General features: G+C 38.7%; 1 pseudogene; it reads right to left on the bottom strand.

The window, feature by feature from the left end:
• On the bottom strand, positions 1 to 25,701 carry LOC143891260 (uncharacterized; annotated as a pseudogene).

The raw sequence follows: 25,701 nt of genomic DNA, 5'->3' as shown, positions 1-25,701 counted from the left end.
ATATGTGATCGCATGTAAGTGTAATTTTTTTTTTTTAAAAGAAATACATCGGAGCTCGTATTGTTTGATGATCCAAGCCGTTCATTTGTTGGGCCTTCACATATATAGGTTCTACCTCAAAAATCAATTCTATAAAATGATCTTAACTCTCCAATCTGTAGAGGTTTTTTTTTTAGAATCATCCTATGTAGCATGTTATTTTACACATCTTTCAAATGAGCAATAGGACCAGAAGGTACAAAACCATGTGGGTTGCCTCATGATGGTCTACAAAGATCAATGGTCTAAATGAAACATACATGTCTCCAAGTGGGACCCAAGACTTGATCTCGACGGTGACAATCAGCCTAGTCCTTCGCTTATTTTGATCAACTATATGAAATACTGACCTATACAATATAACTGAGTAGGTGAACAGACCCAACCCATTTACACTTGAAATTCCATCAGTTGAGACATTTCGATTGTGTGGAATGGCTTTGGAAAAGATGGAGTTCGAGAGAACTTTCCAGAGATGTGTTGCATGGGTGGCCGAGTTTGTGGATTTGCATTTACGCACGTGAGTGCCATTGACACTGCCAGAAAAACTTCATTTCCAACTTGGTCTTCGGGATTTGGGAGCCGTGGGTCTAACACATCCTTTAGCCGTAGATTTTGCCCAACTTCAAATGATGATGTTAACAAGGAGGAGATGATATCTGCAGGGTGCCTTCCCATTATGACTTCAAGTGCTAAAACCCCAAAGCTATATACATCGCATTTCTCCGTCACTCTCATTGTGTAAGCAATGACATAAAATTTCTAGGTTAAACAATGCTCTTACCATTCAAAAAAGAGAGAAAATTCTCTTAATTGTATAACATGAAACAAGTATTTCATCAAAAATAGACGAATTTTATGCCCATTTTTAAGTGGGGAAAAGGAGGTAAAATTTGTTTCATGCCCCTTAACATTTGCTAAGGCACATTGAAACCGTACATTGGCAGACCCTGACGAGAGATGTTTGTACATGAGTTTTACTTTGATTCTCCCCTAACCGTTGGATCAGGTCAGTGCTGGCTAGCAACTTATCATCTGGCCAAAATATGCTCAGAGATGGCAGATGAAATGTGACCCATTAGGCACAATCGAGGTACAATAAAAAAAAAAAAGGCTAATACTTTGTCAAAAAATTCTAAATCTAAACACTAGAAATTAAGCTAATCCATATCCTAATCTACCATTTTGAAGTTGGAAAATTTACAAAAATCATGTTGTGTAAAGTCTCCTTGTAAGGAATACCCAAAATTTTGGATAATTAGTAGTCACCAGTCACTTGCTCAGAGTGACATAAAGAAAAATTTCCTCTGATTTTAACGTAGTTTTTTGTTTTGGTTGAGCAAGAAATAGGCCTTGTTTATTTTGGACTTTTGAGAACCGATTGTGAGACAAAAACTGAATATTGGACTTAAATGTTAGTTTAATTTTGAGTCCAATAATCAGTTTTTGACTACCACACAGTTTTCAAAATCCAAAACAAACAGAGACTTAGTATATGGGGCTAATCACATCAATGGTCTAAAACATTTTGTCCTTCCGTAGGTGTGCCAAATGATATAACAATAAAATAAGACACAATTTTCTAGACAATTATACCGCAACAATAAAGTAGGCACAGTATAGGAGGAACTAACCTGGAGCAACATATCCACGAGTGCCTGCAAGTTCTGTCCAGTTGGATGAATCCGGCATTAGAATTCTAGCAGTACCAAAATCAGATACATGAGCCTCAAATTCTGAATCCAATAAAACATTTTTGCTTGAGATATCTCGATGAACTATTGGCGGGTCGCAATCATGGTGCATGTATGATAAAGAATGTGCCACAGCTATAATAATATTAACCCTCTTCACCCAATCCAACTCCATCGCCCCTTCGTCACTGCTTAGTATATTAGCCAAATTTCCTCTTTCTATGTACTCATAAATGAGAAACATACATCGACGATGGGAGCAAAACCCGTAAAGCTTGACAACATTGCGGTGACGGATTTCTGTTAATGCACGTACCTCATTTCTGAAACTTCTCTGATCAATTTGCTCGCCATCTTCCAATTTGTGAAGTTTTTTTACAGCTACTGTTTGCCCTGTTGGCAGATATGCTTTGTAAACTCTCCCATATCCGCCTTCCCCAATGCAGTATCTGTCATCAAAATCCTCTGTTGCATCAATGATATCTTCATAAGAAATACACCCATCCCAATTCCATATCGAAAATAGGTCTTTATTCCTTTCATTTCTTTGTCCCTCTGCAGTTCTTGTTCTAAGGCAAAAAAAGGAAGAAATGCCAAAAACTAGAAGTAGAAAGAATAGTGCGCTCAAAAGAGGAAAAATGATCAATATGATAACGTTGTGTCTCTTTTTTGGTTCACCATTGTTTATTGGCGTGGAATTGCATGGTTGCAAACCTTGAGCTTTGCCGCATAAACCCTTGTTGCCAGCAAATGTCCCTTGTTGGAAAGGGTTGCTGTTAGGAAGACTACCAACCAAATTATTGTATGATAAATCAATGGATGTCAAGCTGACCATACCTGCTAGAGAAGATGGAATTGTACCAATAAGCTTATTGTGGGAAATATTTAAGATTTCCAACATGTGTAATTTTCCCAGTTGGGGCGATATTTCTCCTGTAAGCAAGTTATAGCTAAGATCTAGTACATCTTGTAGGTATGCTAGATTGCCGATTTGAAATTGAATGCTTCCATTCAAATGATTTCTATTCAATTTCAAATATTGCAATTTTGAGCAGTCTCCTAGTTGTTCTGGTATTGATCCACTCAGATTGTTTTCTGATAGGTCAAGGATCTCCAAATTGGACAGCTTTCCAATTTCTAGTGGTACCCGACCAGAAAGTTGGTTACTATTTAAAATCAGGTCAAATAAAGATGTCAAGCTCCCAAATTCCTTCGGAATCTCTCCTACCAAATGGTTAGAGGAAAGCTTGAGTACTCTTAGTTGAATGAAATTTCCAAACTCTGGTGGTATTTTTCCAGCAATCAAGTTCCCTGAGATCTTTAAACTTGTCAACATTTGACACTCGGCCCAACTTGGAGAGAGTTCACCAGACAACTGGTTGTAGCTCAAATCAATGTATGTGAGATTTGGATAAACTCCAAAGTCTTCAGACATATTACCTGTGAGTTGGTTTCCCTCAAGCCGAACTCTGATTAGCGCCGTGCAATTTCTCAAGCTTTTTGGGATGGGTCCTGTAAATTGATTGTTGTAGATCGTAAAATATTTAAGTGATCCACCTTGACAAATTTGTTGCGGCAAATATCCTGAGAGGTTGTTGTCCCCCAAGTCGAGTCTGTGCAAATTTATTAGACTTGATACTTCATGAGGAAGTGAACCAGAAAGGTGATTTTCAAATAGGCATAGAACATTTAGCTTCTTAAGATTAGCTAAAGTAGAAGGAATGGAACCTGTTAGAATGTTAGAGTACATTTGCAGGTTAACCAAAATTTTCAAATCTCCTATTTCTTTAGGGATGTGACCAGAGAGCTTATTGCTGAAGATGTGCAAGATGGAAAGCTTAGTCAAGTTACCTAATGTGGAAGGAACGGAACCTGTTAGAATGTTAGAGGACATGTCAAGTTCAACAATATTTTTCAAATCTCCAATTTCTTTAGGGATGGGGCCAGAGAGACTATTGTTACCGATGTACAAATGGGTAAGGTTGGTCAAGTTTCCTATTGTTAAAGGAATGGAACCTACTAGAATGTTATAGGAGATGACTAGTTGAACCATATTTTTCAAATATCCTATTTCTTCAGGGATGGGGCCAGAGAGCTTATTATGGTGGAGGTACAACATGGCAAGGTTGGACAAGTTTCCTAAAGTTGAAGGAATTGTTCCGAAGAGCTCGTTGTTGCTAAGATCAAGATTGGCGAGTTTTGGAAAGGAAGAGAATTTGAAGTTATAGAGCTTACCTCGTAAACCTACATCTGTTAGGTTTATTTGTGTGACTCTTCCTTCATGGTTGCATGCTATCCCCCTCCAATTGCATGGGCTTTTATTGGTTGTATTGTGAAGAGACCATGAATTGAGAGGAGCTTGGTTCAAGAGGCTGGTTTTCCAGATGAGGAGTGCCTCTGCTTCTACCGAATTTGCCGTTGTTGGATGGCAAGAAAGCATCACAAAATAGAAAAGTAGAGCGAAGCGGGATAGAGATTTCTCCAAGGCCATGGATGTTGGTGGTTTTTGAGTTTTTTTGTACATGTTGGATGTACATTTATAGTGAAAAAGTCATCTCTCCTTCTATGCCGTGTGTTGAGGGGAATAAGACCTTTTAATCCTTAGAAGTTACCGAGGACATGTAAATGCAAGTACAGCAAAAAAATGCAGTGGAGCCCACATCATTGGGTGATCCTAGCCGTTTAATTGTTGGGCCTAGGTTTTACATATCTTAAAATTCATAGTCATTGGATAATCTATACTTTGCCGTCGATTATAAGCATTACGGATCTCAACTGTTTGGATCATCTGATAATGTGGGAGTGGGTCCTCAATGTTTTTCCCCTAAATTTCACCCAAAAAACGTGTTTTTTTTTAATTATTTTAATATTTTACCGTGAAGAGGTTGATCCTAGCCGTTTAATGTTTGGGACAAGTGGTTGAATTATCGGGACGCCATTCCATGGAGGTCTGCATATGTTCTAAAGGAGATTCTTGACATACGGCATGTCTCGCTCCGTTCCAAGAAATACAGAGCTGAGTCATCACTTCCCTAAATTCCAAGTTTCTCTCTACAAAGCGACAGTGAGCCTACGTGGCTGCTCTCAGATGCAACAACCAGCCACAAAATGCCTTCATGCAATGGACCCTAGCAAATCCCTTTCTATTATTTTGTGAAGACAAATAATAGAAATTTTCTATTATTTATACTCAGAGTGCCCCTCAACGTCCCATATTTGTTAAAAAGTACCGTGAAACCCACTTCATAGGACTAATCCAAACCATTCATTTGTTGGGCCACAATGTAAATAGGCTATATCCCACAGATCGTCTCCATAGGATGATTCTAACCATCCGATCGATCCCTCTATAGATCAGAGGGTTAGGATCATCCTATGGAAACAATCTAGGGTTCTATATAGTTGGATGACCTAATCTAGCATTTGTTGGGCCCTAAAAATGATCATAATCAGCCCATCACTTATTGGTGAATGGCTAAGATTAATCTAACTGAAAAATAGGTTATTCAATCTCAGCCATTCACCAAAAAGTGGATTGGATGATTTTGGGCGAGGGCGACACATCACAAAATTTAGAAAATTCTGTATATATAATCAAGTATTCCATTGGATCCTCACCACCAAAACCACCAAAGTAGATTATTGGCCTCATGGTGGGTGAGTCATCAGATACCAAGTAAATGAAATTGTTTTCTCGATAGTCGCACTCATCTCTTGGGTTGTTACTCTTCTCAACTGCCTATCATCGATGGGGCGACCCATATTAAAACAAAAGTGTACGAACGGCATCGATGGATGCGATTTGTCCCAAAAAGAGCCTATAAGTTTGGGGGAGGACTATGAGTCTTTTGTGAGTACGCGACTTTTCCACATCTTCTCCCATCCGATGGAGTCAATGTACATAAATGGCAGCGGTTGAACATTCATGTCATGGAGATTAATTGGGCCAAAGTACATAGATTTTATTAAGCTTCTATGCCGTGTGTTCATGGGAGTTGAAATATTGTCTCCTTCTATGCCGTGGGTTGATGGGAGTTGAGATAAACTTTGACATCTATTCCCGTATAGGGACTTGCTAGGCCATTTAGCGGAAAGCCATTTCGCGGCTGGCTTTTGCATGTGAGAACAGCCACATCATCAGATACATTAATGCATGAGACAAAATCTTCCGAGAAGTGAACATGCGGCCGCCGGCTGTTCCCGGCTTCCCGTATGCAAATGCAAAAACTTCCGCGAAATTGCCTATCAAGTCCCTCCCGTATAACATAATCCGAACTTATATTTTACAATTAACATCCAACAGCAGACTGATCCAACAGTTGACATACATGTCCCCGAGTGGGACACAAGACTTGATCTGGAGGTGGCTATCAGCCTAGTTTATCTCTTATTTCTATCAAATACACTGACCTAATAAGCAAAAGTGAGTAACTTGCAAAGTGTTTTTTTTCCTTTGCATAAAAGCAACTTAGCAAGATTTGAAAAGGTTAGAATTTTTATAGCGTCCATCGAAAAAGGCATTTGGCGGATGGTCTGTTGCATGTGAGAGCAGCCACATAGGCTCACTTTGCAGCAGATTTTGTCTTCATTCACAAGATCGCAGCCCTCAGATGCAAGAGACCATCCGTGAAATGCTTTCTGCGCTTGAGGGATGTTATCATAAATTGAAGGCCCCTTTAGTAAAAATTGAATAGGTTTGGTTCGCAGTGTTTTATTTCCATAGGTTGATCCTAACCCTCCGATCTATAGAGGGTTAGGATCAACCATCTAACAATCAGATCGGAGGGTTAGGATCAACCTATGGAAATGATTTTTCAGGCACAAGCCCTGTTGTATGATCCTAGCCGTTTAATATTTTGGCCTAGGCTATGTCTCTGTAGATTTCTATAATGTAATGTAACAATGAAGAGAATGACGCGAGCTCTGTCAGTGGGGCCTTGATAGATGAGCAGAGACCCAAGGAGTGAAGAGTAGGAGCCCTGTTTGTATTTTCTTGGGTGAGGATTTGGAATTATACTATTAGTCTAATTTGTGGGGCCACCTCACTCATACATGATTACTTTCTTTCTGCCGTGGTCTACAAGGAAGAGTGATCGAGGACTCATATCTTACAAACGAATGGCTCTTGTTTCATTTATTTACAAACCACATGACTTTTCTAAGGCCCAATGGAGGAAATGGACAAAAAACTAGCTAGTTGACAGGTGTTTTTTCTTTGGAGAAGAGTGACAATTGAAAGAGGAAAGAAGTGTGATTACTTAAAGATTTGAGGTCAAACTGTTGTTTAGTGATCCGATGGGCCACAGAGTGACTGGGCATATTATTGCCTTTGTCGTGGGGGTGAGGAGATAAGAAGATTTTTTTTTTCTTCCCTCTATGCTGTTTTGTTTCTGCGGAGATAAAGGGCATGGCCCCAAGGTTGACGACTTAAATGATCATAGATGGGACCTACTTGATAATTCCTCATCAGAATAGTAAGATGTAGGGCTGCAACTCGAGCCGGGTTTTACCCGACCCGCATCGACCCGACCCGAAAATAGCCTGGGTCGGGTTCAGGTTTCATGGGTTTCGGGTCGAGCCGGGTTCAGCATTCAAAAACCCGCATGAATCTCGGGTCGAGCCGGGTTTGAAGGGGCCCGACCCGACCCGACCCGAGTTACATAAGTTATAGTATGTACATTTTTTTCTATTGTTAGTTAAAAGTTAAAGGGATAATTACATTTACACCCCCTCTACTTTCTGACACATCCACTTCCACCCCTATAGTTTAAAACATGACAAATACACCCTTGTAGTTTCAATTTGTTTAAGGTAGGCCCTCTCAGCTGAAGGTTCGTCCATAGATTGAAGGGTTAGGATGATCTGATGGAGCTGATTTTTTTGGCACACCCTATCTATGTCAGGACCCATCAAATGAACGCTTTGGATCATCCAAACAATGTGGGCCCACATTATTTGGATGATTTTTTGGTAGTGTTTGGATTCGGGTAGGGGCCCACATTATTTGGATGATCCAAAGCGTTCATTTGATGGGTCCTGACATAGATATGGTGTGCCCAAAAAATCAGCTCCATCGGATCATCCTAACCCTTCAATCTATGGACGAACCTTCAGCTGAGGGGGCAAACCTTAAACAAATTGAAACTACAGGGGTGTATTTGTCACGTTTTAAACTATAGGGGTGGAAGTGGATGTGTCAGAAACTAGAGGAGGTGTAAATGTAATTATCCCAAAGTTAAAAGTGAAAACCCACGCACCCACTGTTACTGTATGTGAGTGTAATTTCTGCTTCTATGAGTTGAGTTGATTCAAGTGTTTGATTCAGCATTGTTTGATTGTAATTACAACATTGTTTGATTACAGCATTGTTTGATTCAAGTGTGATGTGAGTGTAATTACATCATTATTTGATTCAAGTGTAATGTGAGTGTAATTTCTGCTTCTATGAGTTGAGTTGCCTTGCCAAACAAGAATTTTCCTTAAAAATTTGCGTCAACGTGAAAAAACCCGACCCGACCCGAACCGACCCGAGATTTATCATGGGTAGGGCCGGGTTTGGGAATCGTGGGTTTTCCGGAAAAAAACCCGACCCGGCCCGACCCGAGATATTTCTCGGGTAGGGTTGGGTTCTCCAAAACCCGACCCGCCCGACCCAGTTGCAGCCCTAGTAAGATGGAGATGACTTTGGAGCAATGCATATTTACATTGGGGCCCAACAAATGAATGGTTTTGATCTTCTAACAAATAAGAAGTCTTGCAGTACCAAAATCAGAGATACATGAGCCTCAAATTCTGAATCCAATAAAACATTTTTGCTAGAGATATCTGGATGAACTATTGGCTGGTCACAATCATGGTGCATGTATGATAAAGAATGTGCCACAGCTTTAATAATGTTTGCCCTCTTCACCTAATCCAACTTCATTGCCCCTTCCTCACTGCTTAGGATATTAGCCAAATTTCCTCTTTCCATATACTCATAAACTAGAAACATACATCGACGATGGGAACAGAACCCGTGAAGCTTGACAATGTTACGATGACGGATTTCTGCTAACGCGCGTACCTCATTTATGAAACTTTTCTGATCAATTTGGTCACCATCTTCCAATTTTTGAAGTTTCTTTATGTTGAAGAATTTGAGGGTACTGTTGGTGATAGAAAACAGAAACTGTTGCTTAAAGGCGTGATATCACTTTCCTTAAGACAAGATTCGCCCCCACCATTAGTGTGCAAAGGGGATCCGCGAATTGCCTCCAAGATACAATGAAGCCTAGTAGGGAAGCCCTACTAATGTTTGATGACGCCTCGCACTAGCGGAATCAAACCCGAAATGCCCTTCCGAAATTTCAAGCCTTAGAAAAATTTCTAGATATTGTTTCTGCAGAAGAACAATATCTAGAACAGTAAATAAAAGGAAAAATAGTATGTAGAAATACTTAGGGATCAGATAGGAGTGTAGAAGAGAGTTTAAAGTCTGTCAGAATTGCTAATTCGTTTATGTTATGAAATGACCGAATTCTGCACATTTTATAGACCACCTGGTGTCTTTTCTGTGTGAAAAACCTTTCCAAAAGTTTGAAATCTGACCATCAGATCGCACCCATTTGATATTGAACGGTTCTGATTGATCTTAGATGAGACTGTTGGTTTGAGCCCAATTTAGGATCACCGGATCAAGACGACATATGTAGAATTTGATCTTACGTTTCAGCCCAATTCATGTCTGGTTTTGCATGATGCACCCTGTGTAGCGTTTTCCATAAATTATAAAGGGACTTGCTAGGCAATTCTTAGGAAGCCATTTGGCGTTTTCCATGATGCACCCAATATAGCGTTTTCCATGTCAGGAGATCAGCCAATGCGGAAGCAGACACCCTTGCCAAGAAAGGAGCCTTTCGGGCCGCGTTTGAGTGCTTTGACCATCTACCTCCTTGAATTATTGCACTGCTATCTTTGTATTATCTTTGTTCCTTCAGGACCACCTCGGTTCTGTTTTTACATATATATATATATATATATTCTGTTGCCCTTTTCAAAAAAAAATAAAGGGACTTGCTAGGCAATTCTTAGGAAGCCATTTGGCGGTTCACTTTTTCAAGAAAGAAAATCCACCTCAGACGAATTAAATGAATAAGACAAAATGTGCTACTGGGTGGCTATTCCCTCCAAAAAGTGAGCCACAAAATGGCTTCCCGAGAAATTCCCTAGCAAGTCCCTAATTATAGAAGGGTTTTCGTAACTAAAACATAACTATGTGGGTTGCCTCATGATGGTCTACAAATTAAGATCAACGGTCTAAATTAAACATATATGTCCCAGTGTTGGACCCAAGACTTGATCTTGACGGTGACCATCATCCCAGTCCGTCACTTATTTCTATCAACTACATGAAACACTGACCTATATATACAATACAACGGAGTAAGCGAAGAGTCTCAAGCCATTTATGTTGAATAGTATTCCATCGAAAAAAGACTTCTATGTTGTAGCAAGAATGATTTTTTCCAAGAAAATGGTGATTTTTTTAATATGGCTCTGTTTATTTCTATGTAAAAGAGTGTAAAACATAATTTATGCCCATTTTAATGTGGAAAAATGGGCTTAAAATTCGTTTCACACCCATGTTACTTCAAAACAAATGCAGCCTATGGAAAAAAGATTGTATGGTAAATGAGGTATCCGAGCATTGGAAAGGTCAAATTTTAGGGAAGTTTTTTCCACAGGGTATATCCTAGATCCGAACAGCTAGCTCCGTTTGGTTGCCGGAATGTTTTTTATTCTTGGGACTTTTGTGGAATTTCCGCAGGAAACCCACGTTTGGTTGCTGGGCCCAAAATAATCCCAGGAACCAAAATAACCCCGCACGAAACCCCACCCTGGAAAAAAAGAAAAACTCCCAGGAACCAAAATAATCACAGGAACCAAAAATAAGTTTTGGGAAGAATTTTTTTTCTTCCCAACAGTTCAAGCAACCAAACAAACCCGGGATACTTCCAGGGAGTTTTTTTCCCAATATCCCAAGAAGTTTTTTGTTCCGCAAAATCCCAAGAACCGAAAAAATTCCGGCAACCAAATGGTTTTTTTTTGTTTTGTTTTGGTTGTGCAAGAATTAGACCCGGTTTGTTTTGGATTTTGTGAACAGATTGTGAGCCCAAAACGGAATATTGGATTCAGATATACGTTTAATTGTGAGTCCAAGAATCAGTCTTGGACAGTCTTGAACACACAATCGGCTCTCAAAATCCAAAACAAACAAGGTCTTAGGACTCACCATTGGTGTGCTTGGCTAAGGTAGGGCCAAGCACAACAATGGTCTAAAACATTTTGACCTTAGGTGAGTGAACCAAATCCTTTACTATTCTAAAAGCAAAAACCAGTGAAATTTCGTCTGTGTCTTCCTTAAAAATGCCTATTGTATCCGCCAGGTGTTACTTCCACTGGCCCTTAGATTCTCTATTATTTCATAAAGATCGTTTATTCCATAAAGACCATCCCAGCTACCTGTGGTATTTTTGTCTTTTCATCTCATTCCTTACCCCTGAAGATCCGTCCAAAAATCACCGTAGCCTCTTTGCACCTGTTGCTCTCTTGTCGTCAAGCAACACCTGCCATCGAAACGATGCTTCGTGTCGGTTGAAGTTTGTTCTTTTCCTCCACTGTCCTTCTTGGGTTCGTTTTGGGGCTCATCTGCATTTATCGGACGATGCCCACCTCTGATTTAAGCTTCCTCTCCGGCAAGCTTTTCCGTTTTTCCTTTTTGTTTATCTTCCTTTGTTTTAGATTGATGGATCTCTTGGTTTGATATCTTGTATTGATGGTTTTGTTGGGAACTTAGGATTCCAGTTTGTTAGAGAGGCATTGCCTTTTTCGTTCTGTTTTATCTCCGTTGGAGATAGCATGCAGAGAATTCGCCTTCATGCATTGTTGTCTTTTTCTGATGAATTTACATTCCTGTCGTTCACATTGCTGAAGATCGTGATTAATGTGGAATTTGAGCCCATATCAGGGGCATGGTCAGGGAGAAAGTACTCATCTATTTAAATTTCTTCTAAATCATTGTAGGTAAAGCATATTAGGTTTGAATTGGGAACTGCACATTGGCTGTTTGACAGAATGCCGAAAAAAGAATTTATTTCTTGGAATGTTATGATTAGTGTTTATGCAAAGTGGGGCGAAATACAGAGCGCTGGGGCTAGAGTGCTCGGAAACAGTTTGATGCAATTCCCGAGAGACGCTGTCTCTTGGAATGCAGTGATTGCGATGATTTCTTGGAATGTGATAGATTATTTTTGGTGTGGTTTAGACAAAGAAAATGGATTTTATTGTATGCATTTGATGAAAGTGTGGAACTGTGGTTTGGAGAGAGTAAATTGATTTTATTGTATGCAATTGATGAAAATGTGGAATGCGGTGGTTTAGAGAGAGGAAATGGATTTTAAGCAAAGGTTGTGATGATTTCTTGGAATGTGATGATTATTCATTGGGTGGTTTAGACGAAGAAAGTGGATTTTATTGTATGCAATTAATGATAGTGTCGAACTGTGGGGCAGAATTGACTTGGATTTTGACGAAATGGATGACCAAATAGTTTATATGGAAAAATTATTTAATGAAAATAGTATTCCATCGAAAAAAGACTTCTATGTTGTAGCAAGAATGATTTTTTCCAAGAAAATGGTGATTTTTTTAATATGGCTCTGTTTATTTCTATGTAAATGAGTGTAAAACATTATTTATGCCCATTTTAATGTGGAAAAATGGGCTTAAAATTCGTTTCACATCTCAAAAGAAATGCAGCCTATGGAAAAAAGATTGTATGGTAAATGAGGTATCCGAGCATTGGAAAGGTCAAATTTTAGGGAAGTTTTTTCCAGAGTGTTTATCCTAGATCCGAACAGCCCCGAACCTTTCTCACATTAACAAATGCATCCCTGCTTAAGGTGCAATGAAAGTAGTACATGAGCAGACCATGACAAGAGAGGTTAGCAACTCATTCTCCGTTTGGTTGCCGGAATGTTTTTTATTCTTGGGACTTTTGTGGAATTTCCGCAGGAAACCCACGTTTGGTTGCTGGGCCCAAAATAATCCAAGGAACCAAAATAACCCCACACGAAACGCTACCCTGAAAAAAAAAAAAAATACACCCAGGAACCAAAAATAAGTTTTGGGGAGAATTTTTTTTCTTCCCAACAGTTCAAGCAACCAAACAAAGCATTTTTTTTCCCACCATAGTCCGGTCAATCAAACATGGGATTTTTATTTTACCGGGATACTTCCAGGGAGTTTTTTTCCCCAATATCCCAAGAAGTTTTTTGTTCCGCAAAATCCCAAGAACCGAAAAAATTCCGGCAACCAAATGGTTTTTTTTTGTTTTGTTTTGGTTGTGCAAGAATTAGACCCGGTTTGTTTTGGATTTTGGGAACAGATTGGGAGCCCAAAACGGAATATTGGATTCAGATATACGTTTAATTGTGAGTCCAAGAATCAGTCTTGGACAGTCTTGAACACACAATCGGCTCTCAAAATCCAAAACAAACAAGGTCTTAGGACTCTCCATTGGTGTGCTTGGCTAAGGTAGGGCCAAGCACAACAATGGTCTAAAACATTTTGACCTTAGGTGGGTGAACCAAATAACATAAAAACCAAATAAGGAGCAATTTTCAAAGCAATTATACTGCAACAATAAAGTAGGCACGATATATGAGGAACTAACCTGGAGCAACATATCTACAAGTGCCTGCAAGTTCTTTCCCATTGGATGAATTGGGCATCAGAAGTCTAGCAGTACCAAAATCAGATACATGAGCCTCAAATTCTGAATCCAATAAAACATTTTTGCAAGAGATATCTAGATGAACTATTGGCGGGTCGCAATCATGGTGCATGTATGATACAGAATTTGCCACAGCTTTAATAATATTAACCCTCTTCACCCAATCGAGCTCCATTGCACCTTCCTCACTGCTTAGTATATTAGCCAAATTTCCTCTTTCCATATACTCATAGATGAGAAACATGCATCGTCCGGAACAAAACCTGTAAAGCTTGACAACATTTCGGTGACGGATTTCTGTTAAGTAATAATATCTCTCTAGCCAACTCTGCCTGCTTCTCAAACTATTTTTCTGCCGTTCTTGTTTTCTCCACTCCAAATGCCATCTGCAGAGAAATGGAGAACGGGATTTCAAAGGAGCCAGCTTGTGTGATGACTACACAAGACTAAAATACAAAGAAGAGGAAGAAGAGGTTCAGGGGCAAAAGAACCTTCTTCTTATTTTTTTCTTCGTTTTTTTTTTTTTGGAAATCCGAGGGAGAAAATCAAGCAAAGTATGAACAAGAAACCTTAATTTCTAATAAGAGCGAAAAGGAAGGAGATGACTCTTGACGACGAGAGAGAGAGAGAGAGAGAGAGAGAGAGAGAGAGAGAGAGTAAATTGTTTATTCCAAATTGGTTGTAAGTATTTTCCCGTACCGTATTTTTGACCTATCACGTTTTGCTAACTATGGTTATAACATAGTAGTAATGTTTGTTATAAAATTATATAGAGAAATTAACATTTTAATGTGTTTGTTTCTTTCTTGGAATTTCTTTTCTCCTATTAAAATAAAGGAGATCCATAATGAAAAGATGCAAGGCATTTTTATAGTGTAATGAAATTGAGGGTGTTATTGATTGGCATGCATTTTAGTTCTTTTAATTTGTTTATTTGTTTGCTTTTTTTTTTCCTTTCCTATGAAAACAGAAGAAGAAATCAATTTTGAAAAGATGTAAGCTATTTTAATAAGTTTTAATGAAGTTGAGGGTGCTATTTATAAGTATGCATTCTCATCCTACATTGAAATTCTTCCTTAGATAGTTGAATGTTAAAGGGCAAAGTGAGGGAAATATGGCCTCAAAATATAAATTTTAAAACTTTTGCTTATCTTTGGATAAGGGATAGCCACCCCTATTTTTCGCATGAAAAATGGAATTGATAGATACATACTTTATTTTAAAAGAGATGTGTTAGGCAATTTCGTGGGAAGCCATTTCGCGGCTCAATTTCGTAAAAAGCCATCCTCTGCATATAGGAGAGTCATATAAAATCACTTGTAAACAAATCTTTCTTAAAAAAAGAAAAAAATGTTTTAAGTGACTTAACTCAAGGCAAGGCTTTTTTGTCAAAAAAATTTCTTTTTGTATGAATGTCTAGCCAATTTCACAAAAATCCATTTCGCGGCACATTCTTTTCGGGAGAGAACTGCCACCTTTACTTATTGAATACCTTATATATAAATGTAAATCCTTTATAGAAATCGATTATTCTGTCTCCTTCATTTGCACTCTGCTTACAAATCATTTCAGCTGGAGTCAATATAGGCTTGCATGATGTCATTCCAAACTGAGAGAGGAGGTCAAGAGCTATTTTCAGCTGGAGTCAATATAGGCTTGCATCATGTAATCCCTTTTTTTTTTTTTTGCTGGAATGAGATTAAAGTGTATGTTATACACATGTTAATGTTAAACCCACAAGGACCCGTGTAACACCTTTTCAGAGGACCAAAATGGATAAGGGATAGCCACCCCTATTTTTCGCATGAAAAATGAATAAATTACTCCCAACTCACTAACTCATAGTGTACCAGTTATCAATATAGAGGCCTTGCCGTTTTTCAGTTATTTTAAGTTTTTAACCCTTCACAAAACTAAAGCGATAGACCCCCACTTTCGTTCACTTAAGAGAAGTTTAATACAAAGCCAAATTACACCTGCTTAAAACTATTTATAAAATCTCCTACCTAAAAATTCAGATACACTTCGTCAAAATTATAAGCACACTTTCTCTGTTTTTTTTTTTTTTTTAATATTGCACGCGGATGATGATTCTCCCGCAACAAACCCTCGTGCTTGGAGGAAACTTGATCTCGACTTTGTTCTGTCACAACCTATGCTGTCATAAAATATTGCTTTCACAACCTATGATGTACCTATTGTTTTAACTTTTAAGCACCCTGTATTCCTATGTCTAGAGATTTTAGAAATGTCAGGAAGATCCAACTCAAAACCTATATCCATTATCTTTTATTACATGATCATCATAGCAAGCTTCCTTTTTATTTTTAGATCTTTTAAGGGCATCATTATGATTGTGCTTGTTAAATCTTCAGCCAGATTTTATTAATTTGATTGACCATCAAGAAAAAGATGTCTACAAGATCTTAGTTGACTTCATTTTCATCTATATTATCCCTTTCGTATGCTTCCACTCTATTAGTTAGATCTTCTGATTCCTTCTCTACTTTGAGATGCATATTGTACTCATGATTATGAAAACCTTGATCTTCATCCTCTAGACACTGATTGAACCTCTCCTGAGTTGCATCCTTGTTATAATTTTCGATAGTCTCCATTTGATTTTGGTTTTTTGTTTGTTGTTCGGTCATTTTCTAAGTAGATTTCAACCATTCTTGGGATATCTACACAAATCATTGTTGTGTCATATTAAATAACCTCTTGTCCAATTGAGTTTTTTACAATCTCATGAAATAGCCAATGTCGAAAATATCAATATTGATTGGCATACCAGTGATTTGCCTATGAATCTTGTGATAAAAATTCCAATAGTCCCAAAAACAGAGCGATATAGAAAATTTCGACCATGTTGTTATGTTTACTTTTAGGGATTTGCTAGGGACCATCGCAAAAGGCATTTCACAGAAGATTTGTCGCATGTCAGACCAGCCACATAGGCTCACTTTTCAGCAGATTTTGTCATCATTCACGAGGTGGTTGGTCTGACATGCGACAGACCATCTGTGAAATGCCTTCTGCAATGGTCCCTAGCAAATCACTTACTTTTATGTTTATTGATTTTCGGCATACTTTGAGTAAAAAGTATGATTTGATAATTTTAATTTGAACCTCATTAGCTTTCTTATATGTCACGGAATACAGGAAAGCTGCACTTTGGTGGGGTTGGAATTGTGTTTCTTCTCAATCTCGTATAGTAGATCATTCTACATTTCTGTATAACCTACATATGGAGCATAGGTGACTTCAATTTTTAAGAAAAATAATGCATTGTATGAGCCTGTTTTGTTAGAAATTTAATTAACCTTATGTGGAAAAGGATCATTACCTCCGCCATGATGATCAGATAGAAGCGATTGATGATGCACGAGATCTAACGGTTGAAGACGCTCCACAACGAACACGACAGACTCGGTTCTGACGTAGTCTTCAGAGCTATCCAAGCCTTATGCTCTGATCAATGGAATCATGGGCCGTTCCTTGGTAGATCCGAGACCAGACAGAGAAAACCCTAAACCCAAATTTCTGAATGAATAGAATGGTTGCTCCCAATAAGCAACAAACGTATATATGCTTGAGGGAATGATTTGGTTTCCCAATTACACTAACACTCTTTCTAATTTAGGATTCTTAATGAGAGTTATCTTTAGTAGCCAAAAACCCACTTTACAAAAGTCTAAGATTTCCCAAATCTTAGGTGCATCAATTATGGGCCACCTAAATGGAAACAAATTTCCAACATGTTTTAGATGCCCTTTTTGTTAGAAAAAATAATTCGTGGTCCACTTGTTTCAAAATATGAGATTTGTCCAAAACTTCTCTATATGCCTAAGCTATCCAGGTACGTAGAAAGTTTTCATACCTGGTCTTGAAACTGTTCATTCTCTTTTTTACTTCTGTAATTAATTCTGTTATTCCCATCGTTGACAACATACTGAATTAGATCTTTCTAGTGAAGTATACTGTATATCCAACAACAAACTTGTGGAAAATAACACGACATATGTCTAGTGAAAATCATTCTCAAGTATGTGCACTGTAATTACAGAGGTTCCAGTTATAGAACCTAGTAATAAGCTTTTTTGGTTTAATCGTCCTGAATGGATACTTTTCTTGATACATTTTACCTTGTTTCAGGTAACTTTTCTTAGCTTAGCCATGGATTTTCCAAGTTTTGTTCTTTCTATTTCAAAAATACAACACAAACCCATGTCAAATTTCAACTGTGCAAGTAGCTTTTCTGTATTCGTACTAATCCTGTATCAGCTGACCATAGCACTCTTCGAAGTCATTTTCTCATCTAGCTGATTACGGACTATTTTAGGAGCTTATAGTCATACAACAAATCTTACATGGGCGGATATTTGAAATGAGGGCATCTTCCTGGGTCGGGCAATAGATTTGTTCTTTTTTTCCCACATGAAAATCATTCTCAAGTATGTGCATGACCTATGAAATTTAGGCGACACTCCACATGTGCTAGATAATTAGTTCAAGGTAATACCAACCCCTTTCTGGAATTTATTATATACCTTCCAGGGCTTGGGCACTTAAAAAGTCCTTTTTGGAATGTATTATAATATACATTGCTGGGCACTTGAAATGAGCAATTTCCTAGCTAGCTGGGCACTTGGTTTGTTTTTTTGTCATTACTGATGCGCTTTGGAAATGTCGACAAAATGGCAAAATATTTAGCAATCAATTTCCATGGTTTAACATGATTGGAGTAGCACTAGTTTTTCTAACATGGTCTGTTTTTGTTCCTCTGGCCTCTGGGAAATTACTAAAAGTGCTCTTTATTTTTCACAAAGGTACTATTTGAGACACATTGCCCATCTCTGATTCCATAAATTTGCCGCACTCAAAATGTTTGGACAGGAGGAAGGGGCCGAGGCAGGGGTGCTTATCAGACAGAGGCTCCTAGGGGCCGCTTTGGTGCCTGAACTTTTGGACGGGGAAGCGGACAAGACGGCAGCGACATGGACTACAGTAACAAACCAAGGGGAAATGGTTTCCACCAGCAGGGTCTGCGTCAAGAGAGGGGTGTCTTGGGGAACCAATTTTCATGGAATGGTTTGAACCCATCCGAAGCCTTAGATTCTTAGTTGATATCTTGAGGGAGAGCTCTAGTTTTGAGGTGCAGTACTTTCTCATTTAGTACATTTTTATTGTTTTCAGGAAATATTTATTCATAATTTTGCGGAGTCTCATTTGGCTGGTTAGCTGTTTTATTGGTGAAGCCTGATCTCAGTCTAATCTGGAAAGTACTGTACACTCTACCCCGACTGCGGCGGTTGCTTTCTCATCAACAGAAGCAGAATATGTTGCTATTACTGAGGCTAGCAAAGAGATGATTTGGCTTCAGAGATTTATGAAAGAGTTGGGTAGAAAGCAAGAGAACAACAAACTGTGGAGTGACAGTCAAAGTGCTATTCAACCAGCGAGGAACTCAGCATTTCATTCGAGGACTAAACATATTTAGCTGAGGTACCACTTCATTCGGTCAGTTTTGGAGGATGGACAACTGAATTTTGACAAGATTGATGGTAGCAAAAATCCTGCATATATGTTGACAAAAGTGATTGACAGGGAAAAGTTGGGCCTTTGCTCAGCTTTGATTGATCTTCATGTATGATTGATGGATGTGAGAGTGATAAGTCATGAGGAGTGAAGCGATTCAGTGGAAGTGCAGATATCAGTCTTCAAGTGGGAGATTGTTATTGGTGAAGCCTGATCCCAGTCTAATCTGGAAAGTATTGTACACTCTACCCCCGACTGCGGCGGTCTCGTTCGGCGTTGAGCAGGCTGGGGGGTTGCAGGGGGGTGGGAGCCCCCCTGCTTGAAGGCGGGGGTGGTAGCCCCCGACTTGAATTTTTTAGGGTATTTTTATACTGGGGGTTGTTTCGTACTTTCATGAATTACGATATTTTCTCTTTATTGTAACGCGTCTCAGAACGCCATATAAAAAGGATGTGATATCAGGAGACGCCCTAGAGAGGTGTGAGGGTTTGTAATCTCTTCTTCAGAATAGTGGATTCGTTGGCTTGTTGCTCTACCGTGGACGTAGCCCAAACCAAACTGGTTGGGTGAACCACGTAAATCTGTGTGTTCTGTGTATGAATCTTTCGTTTGTCTTTGCATCGTTATTCTGCTGGGTTGTTAATTCCTAACAAGCTGGTTTAGACAGGTAGCACCCCTGTTTTTTGGGATGTGAATCCTTGTTTTTGGTTTTTTATTTTTATTTTTTCTCATCTATTTTGTTGTTTATTAGCGTTCTTGCATATAGTCTTGGTGCCAAGGAAGTTTTTGACTTCGTTCTTGGTAATGAATAGAAGTATATCACCATAAGAGTGTTTTTGGTCCTTAGATTTTCTGTTCTTGTATGGAATAAAAAATGTGAGGTTTGTCTCAGAAACAAAATGTATCTTAACAAAAAAAAAAAGGAACTATGCTACCTGGTTGATCAGTTTGCTAAGACCCAGTTCAGGTTCGCAGTTCACAAGTCACATGAAACCAGTATATTAGGGTTGATTTTGTTATGCCATTCTAATTACTACTAGTAGATTATTGATTAGTATGTATGTGGAGTAATTATTTATTGGTCAGTATGCACTTGATGTGGAGCCAATAGTAGCACTCGACTTCTTACTATATAGATGGGCTCAATTGGTTTTTGGTTATTGGACCATTCATCTTATCCCAACTATTTATGATGGAGGCTGCCCACCGGACTTTTTCTTGATAATGCACGTGTAAATGTGTTGTGACCGTGTGGTAATGTAAGAACTGATTTTAAGTGTTGTGGATGGGCTGTTGCGCTATAAGATATATATTCCAATTAGTCATCAAAGATTATGATTTAGCCAAAAGTTTAACAGATTAAATTTTTTCTAATCTGTTAAACTGGTATGTCAGCTCCAGTGTACATGTTTTTATGAAGGGAAATGATAAATTCCAGCCTTTTCTTTACATGGGAAAGCAATTAGGCCCGTTGAATCTAGGGGTGTAAACGGATCGAATTCGGAGCGGATATGGCTATATCCGAATTCGATTACAGTATACACTATCCGAATTCGGATTCGGATTCGGATTCGACGGATATTTAATATCTATTATTGAATTCGTATCCGTCGGATATTGTTCGAATTCGGATATTATCCGTATCTGTTTATCCGGTAAATTCGAACATTTTATTGCATCACTTTATCTTTTTTCTCCTACTTACTCGAATAAATTTTCCAAACCCTAAAACTAGACCTCTACATTCTCTTCACAAAATTAACTCTCAAACCCTAAAATATATGAGATCCTCTTCTTCCTTTTAAAACAAAGGCAGAGAGAGAGAGGGAGGCGATGGGGATGGATGATAGTGTTGGTAGTGGTCTTTGGCTTTTTTTTTTTTTTTTGTATATAATGGAATGGGTTTGGGTTATTTTGATGGAATGGGTTTGAGCTATTTTTGTTTTTATTTTTATTTTTCTAAAAAGAATATTCACTTTCCTTATAGAAACAAAAGATAGTGTGTCATTACTAAAAATAAATATTAATGATATTATTAATAATAAATAAAAAGGATTTACTTCTCGGATTCGGATGTTAAACGGATCCGATATACCATTTACTAGATTCGCATCCGCTAAGAGCCGGATATCTCATAAACGGATTCGGATAATATCCGCTTGAAACAGATTCAGATAGTATTCGCTTTAAACGGATTCGGATGCGGACGGTAATCGAATTTCCGAATATCCATTTACACCCCTAGTTGAATCCTTCCCACGTGAAGAAGATTAGCCTCTCTCCAATCATAGATACACTGGAGCTGGCTCCAGTGTCCGCATGAGGGCACATATATTTCCACCTACATGAGGGCACATATAAAACCTTATAAATGTAAATTCTTTAATTAAATATCCTATAAATATAAATTTCAAATATACCATAAATGTAAATTTCTCTAGATTGTATAGATTTTATATGTGATCGCATGTAAGTGTAATTTAAAAAAAAAAACAAAAAATACATCGGAGCTCGTATGGTTTGATGATCCAAGCCGTTCATTTGTTGGGCCTTCACATACGTAGGTTCTACCTCAAAAATCAATTCTATAAAACAATCTTAAGCCTATGAATCGTGTTATTTTACACATCATTCAAATGAGCAATAGGACCAGAAGGTACAAAACCATGTTGGTTGCCTCATGATGGTCTACAAAGATCAATGGTCTAAATTAAACATGCATGTCTCCAAGTGGGACCCAAGACTTGATCTCGACGGTGACAATCAACCTAGTCCGTCCCTTATTTTGATCAACTATATGAAATACTGACCTATACAATATAACTGAGTAGGTGAAGAGACCCAACCCATTTACACTTGAAATTCCATCAGTTGAGTCATTTCGATTGTGTGGAATGGCTTTGGAAAAGATGGAGTTCGAGCAGAGAACTTTCCAGAGATGTGTTGCATGGGTGGCCGAGTTTGTGGATTTGCATTTACGCACGCGAGTGCCATTGACACTGCCAGAAAAACTTCATTTCCAACTTGGTCTTCGGGATTTGGGAGCCGTGGGTCTAACACATCCTTTAGCCGTAGATTTTGGCCAACTTCAGATGATGATGTTAACAAGGAAGAGATGATATCTCCAGGGTGCCTTCCCATTATCACTTCAAGTGCTAAAACCCCAAAGCTATATACATCGCATTTCTCCGTCACTCTCATTGTGTAAGCAAGCTCTGCCAAAAAAAAAAGAAAAGAAAAGAAAAAGAAGTCAAATGACATAAAATTTCTTGGCAAACATTTTGTCCTTCCGTAGGTGAGCCAAATGACATAACAATAAATAAGACAATTTTCTAAACAATTATACCGCAACAATAAAGTAGGCACAATATAGGAGGAACTAACCTGGAGCAACATATCCACGAGTGCCTGCAAGTTATGTCCAGTTGGATGAATCCGGCATTAGAATTCTAGCAGTACCAAAATCAGATACGTGAGCCTCAAATTCTGAATCCAATAAAACATTTTTGCTTGAGATATCTTGATGAACTATTGGCGGGTCGCAATCATGGTGCATGTATGATAAAGAATGTGCCACAGCTTTAATAATATTAACCCTCTTCACCCAATCCAACTCCATCGCACCTTCGTCACTGCTTAGTATATTAGCCAAATTTCCTCTTTCTATGTACTCATAAATGAGAAACATACATCGACGATGGAAGCAAAACCCGTAAAGCTTGACAACATTGCGGTGACGGATTTCTGTTAATGCACGTACCTCATTTCTGAAACTTCTCTGATCAATTTACTCACCATCTTCCAATTTGTGAAGTTTTTTTACAGCTACTGTTTGCCCTGTTGGCAGATATGCTTTGTAAACTCTCCCATATCCGCCTTCCCCAATGCAGTATCTGTCATAAACTCCTCTGTTGCATCGATGATATTTTCATAAGAAATACACCCACCCCAATTCCATATCGAAAATAAGTCTTTATTCCTTTCATTTCTTTGTCCCTCTGCATTTCTTGTTCTGAGGCAAAAAAAGGAAGAAATGCCAAAAACTAGAAGTAGAAGGAATAGTGCGCTCAAAAGAGGAAGAATGTTCAATATGATAACGTTGTGTCTCTTTTTTGGTTCAACACTGTTTATTGGCTTGGAATTGCATGGTTGCAAACCTTGCGCTTTGCAGCATAAACCTTTGTTGCCGAGAAATGTCCCTTGTTGGAAGGCTTTGCTGTTAGGAAGGCTACCCACCAAATTATTGTATGATAAATCAATCGATGTCAAGCTGAGCATATTTTCTAGAGGAGATGGAATTGACCCAGAAAGCTTGTTGTGGGAGAGATTTAAGATTTCCAGCATGTGTAATTTTTGCAGTTGGGGCGATATTTCTCCTGTAAGCATGTTAAAACTAAGATCTAGCATAATTTGCAGCTCTGCTAGATTGCCAATTTGAAACGGAATGCTTCCATTCAAATGATTTCTGATTAAGTTCAAAGAATGCAATTTCGAGCGATCTTCTAGTTGTTATGGTATCGATCCACTCAGTTTGTTTGCTGATAGGTCCAGGATCTCCAAATTGGATAGTTTTCCCATTTCTGATGGTATCCGACCAGAAAGTTGGTTACCATTTAAACTCATGTTATATAAAGCTGTCAAGCTCCCCAAATCCTTTGGAATCTCTCCCACCAAAAGGTTTGAAGAAAGGTCTAGTAGTTCTAGTCGAATCAACTGTCCAAACTCTAGTGGTATTATACCAGTTATCAAGTTCCCCGAGAGCTTTAAACTTGTCAAACTTTTACACTTGGCCCAACTTGGAGAGAGTTCACCAGACAAACGGTTGTGGCTCAAGTTAATATATGTTAGATTTGGACAAACTCCAAAGTCTTCAGACATATTTCCGGAGAGCTGGTTCCCTTCGATATAAACACTGGTTAAGGACGTGCAGTTTGTCCAGATTTTTGGGATGGGACCCGAAAGTTGATTGTGAGATAGGCTTAGAAAGGCTAGCATTTTAAGTTCACCCAAAGAGGTCGGAATTGCACCATTAAGAAGGTTATCGGACATTGCCATGGTAGCTATATTTTTCAAATATCCTATTTCTTCAGGGATGGGGCCGGAGAGATTATTGTTGTAGAGGTACAACGTGACAAGGTTCGTCAAGTTTCCTAATATGGAAGGAATGAAACCTGTTAGAATGTTATCGGACATTTTTAGATCAGCCATATTTTTCAAATATCCTATTTCTTCAGAGATGGGGCCAGAGAGCTTATTGTTGTAGAGGTACAACGTGACAAGGTTGGTCAAGTTTCCTAATGTGGAAGGAATGGAACCTGTTAGAATGTTATCGGACATTTTTAGATCAGTCATATTTTTCAAATATCCTATTTCTTCAGGGATGGGGCCAGAGAGCTTATTGTTGTAGAGGTACAACGTGACAAGGTTGGTCAAGTTTCCTATTGCGGAAGGAATGGAACCTGTTAGAATGTTATAAGCCATTCCTAGATCAGCCATATTTTTCAAATATCCTATTTCTTCAGGGATGGGGCCAGAGAGATTATTGTTGTTGAGGTACAACGTGACAAGGTTGGTCAAGTTTACTATTGCTGAAGGAATGGAACCTGTTAGAATGTTATAGGAGATTCTCAGATCAGCCATATTTTTCAAATATCCGATTTCTTCAGGGATGGGGCCAGAGAGCTTATTGTTGTAGAGGTACAACGTGACAAGGTTGGTCAAGTTTCCTATTGCGGAAGGAATGGAACCTGTTAGAATGTTATTGGCCATTCCTAGATCAGCCATATTTTTCAAATATCCTATTTCTTCAGGGATGGGGCCAGAGAGATTATTGTTGTTGAGGTACAACGTGACAAGGTTGGTCAAGTTTACTATTGTTGAAGGAATGGAACCTGTTAGAATGTTATAGGAGATTCGCAGATCAGCCATATTTTTCAAATTTCCTATTTCTTTTGGGATGGGGCCAGAGAGCTTATTGCTGTGAAGGTACAACGTGACAAGGTTGGTCAAGTTTCCTATTGTGGAAGGAATGGAACCTGTTAGAATGTTAGAGGACATTTCCAGATCAGCCATATTTTTCAAATATCCTATTTCTACAGGGATGGGGCCAGAGAGTTTATTGTTGTGAAGGTACAACGTGATAAGGTTGGTCAAGTTTCCTAAGGTCGAAGGAATGGAACCTGTTAGAATGTTAGAGGACATGTCTAGTTCAACCATATTTTTCAAATTTCCTATTTCTTTTGGGATGGGGCCAGAGAGATTATTGTTGTAGTGGTACAACGTGACAAGGTTGGTCAAGTTTCCTATTGCGGAAGGAATTGTTCTGAAGAGTGCGTTGTTGCCAAGATCAAGATTGGCAAGTTTGGGAAAGGAAGAGAATTTGAAGTTATAGAGCTTAGCTTGCAAACCTACACTTGTTAGGTTTATTTGAGTGACACTTCCTTCGTGGTTACATGCTATTCCCCTCCAATTGCATGGGCTTTTATTGGTGGCATTGTGAAGCGACCATGAATTGAGAGGAGCTTGGTTAAGGAGGCTAGCTTTCCAGCCGAGGAGAGCCTCTGCTTCTACTGAATTTGCCGTTGTTGAACGGCAAGAAAGCTTCAGAAAGCAGAAAACTAAAGAGAAGAGGGAGAGAGATTTCTCCAAGGCCAT

Source organism: Tasmannia lanceolata, unplaced genomic scaffold (assembly GCF_043159265.1).
Source record: "Tasmannia lanceolata isolate RefF3 unplaced genomic scaffold, GAP_Taslan_0.1 ptg000013l, whole genome shotgun sequence".
Classification (NCBI taxonomy): Eukaryota; Viridiplantae; Streptophyta; class Magnoliopsida; order Canellales; family Winteraceae; genus Tasmannia; species Tasmannia lanceolata.
The sequence above is the reverse complement of the archived record's forward strand: the minus strand, read 5'-3'. Positions and strand labels throughout refer to the sequence as shown.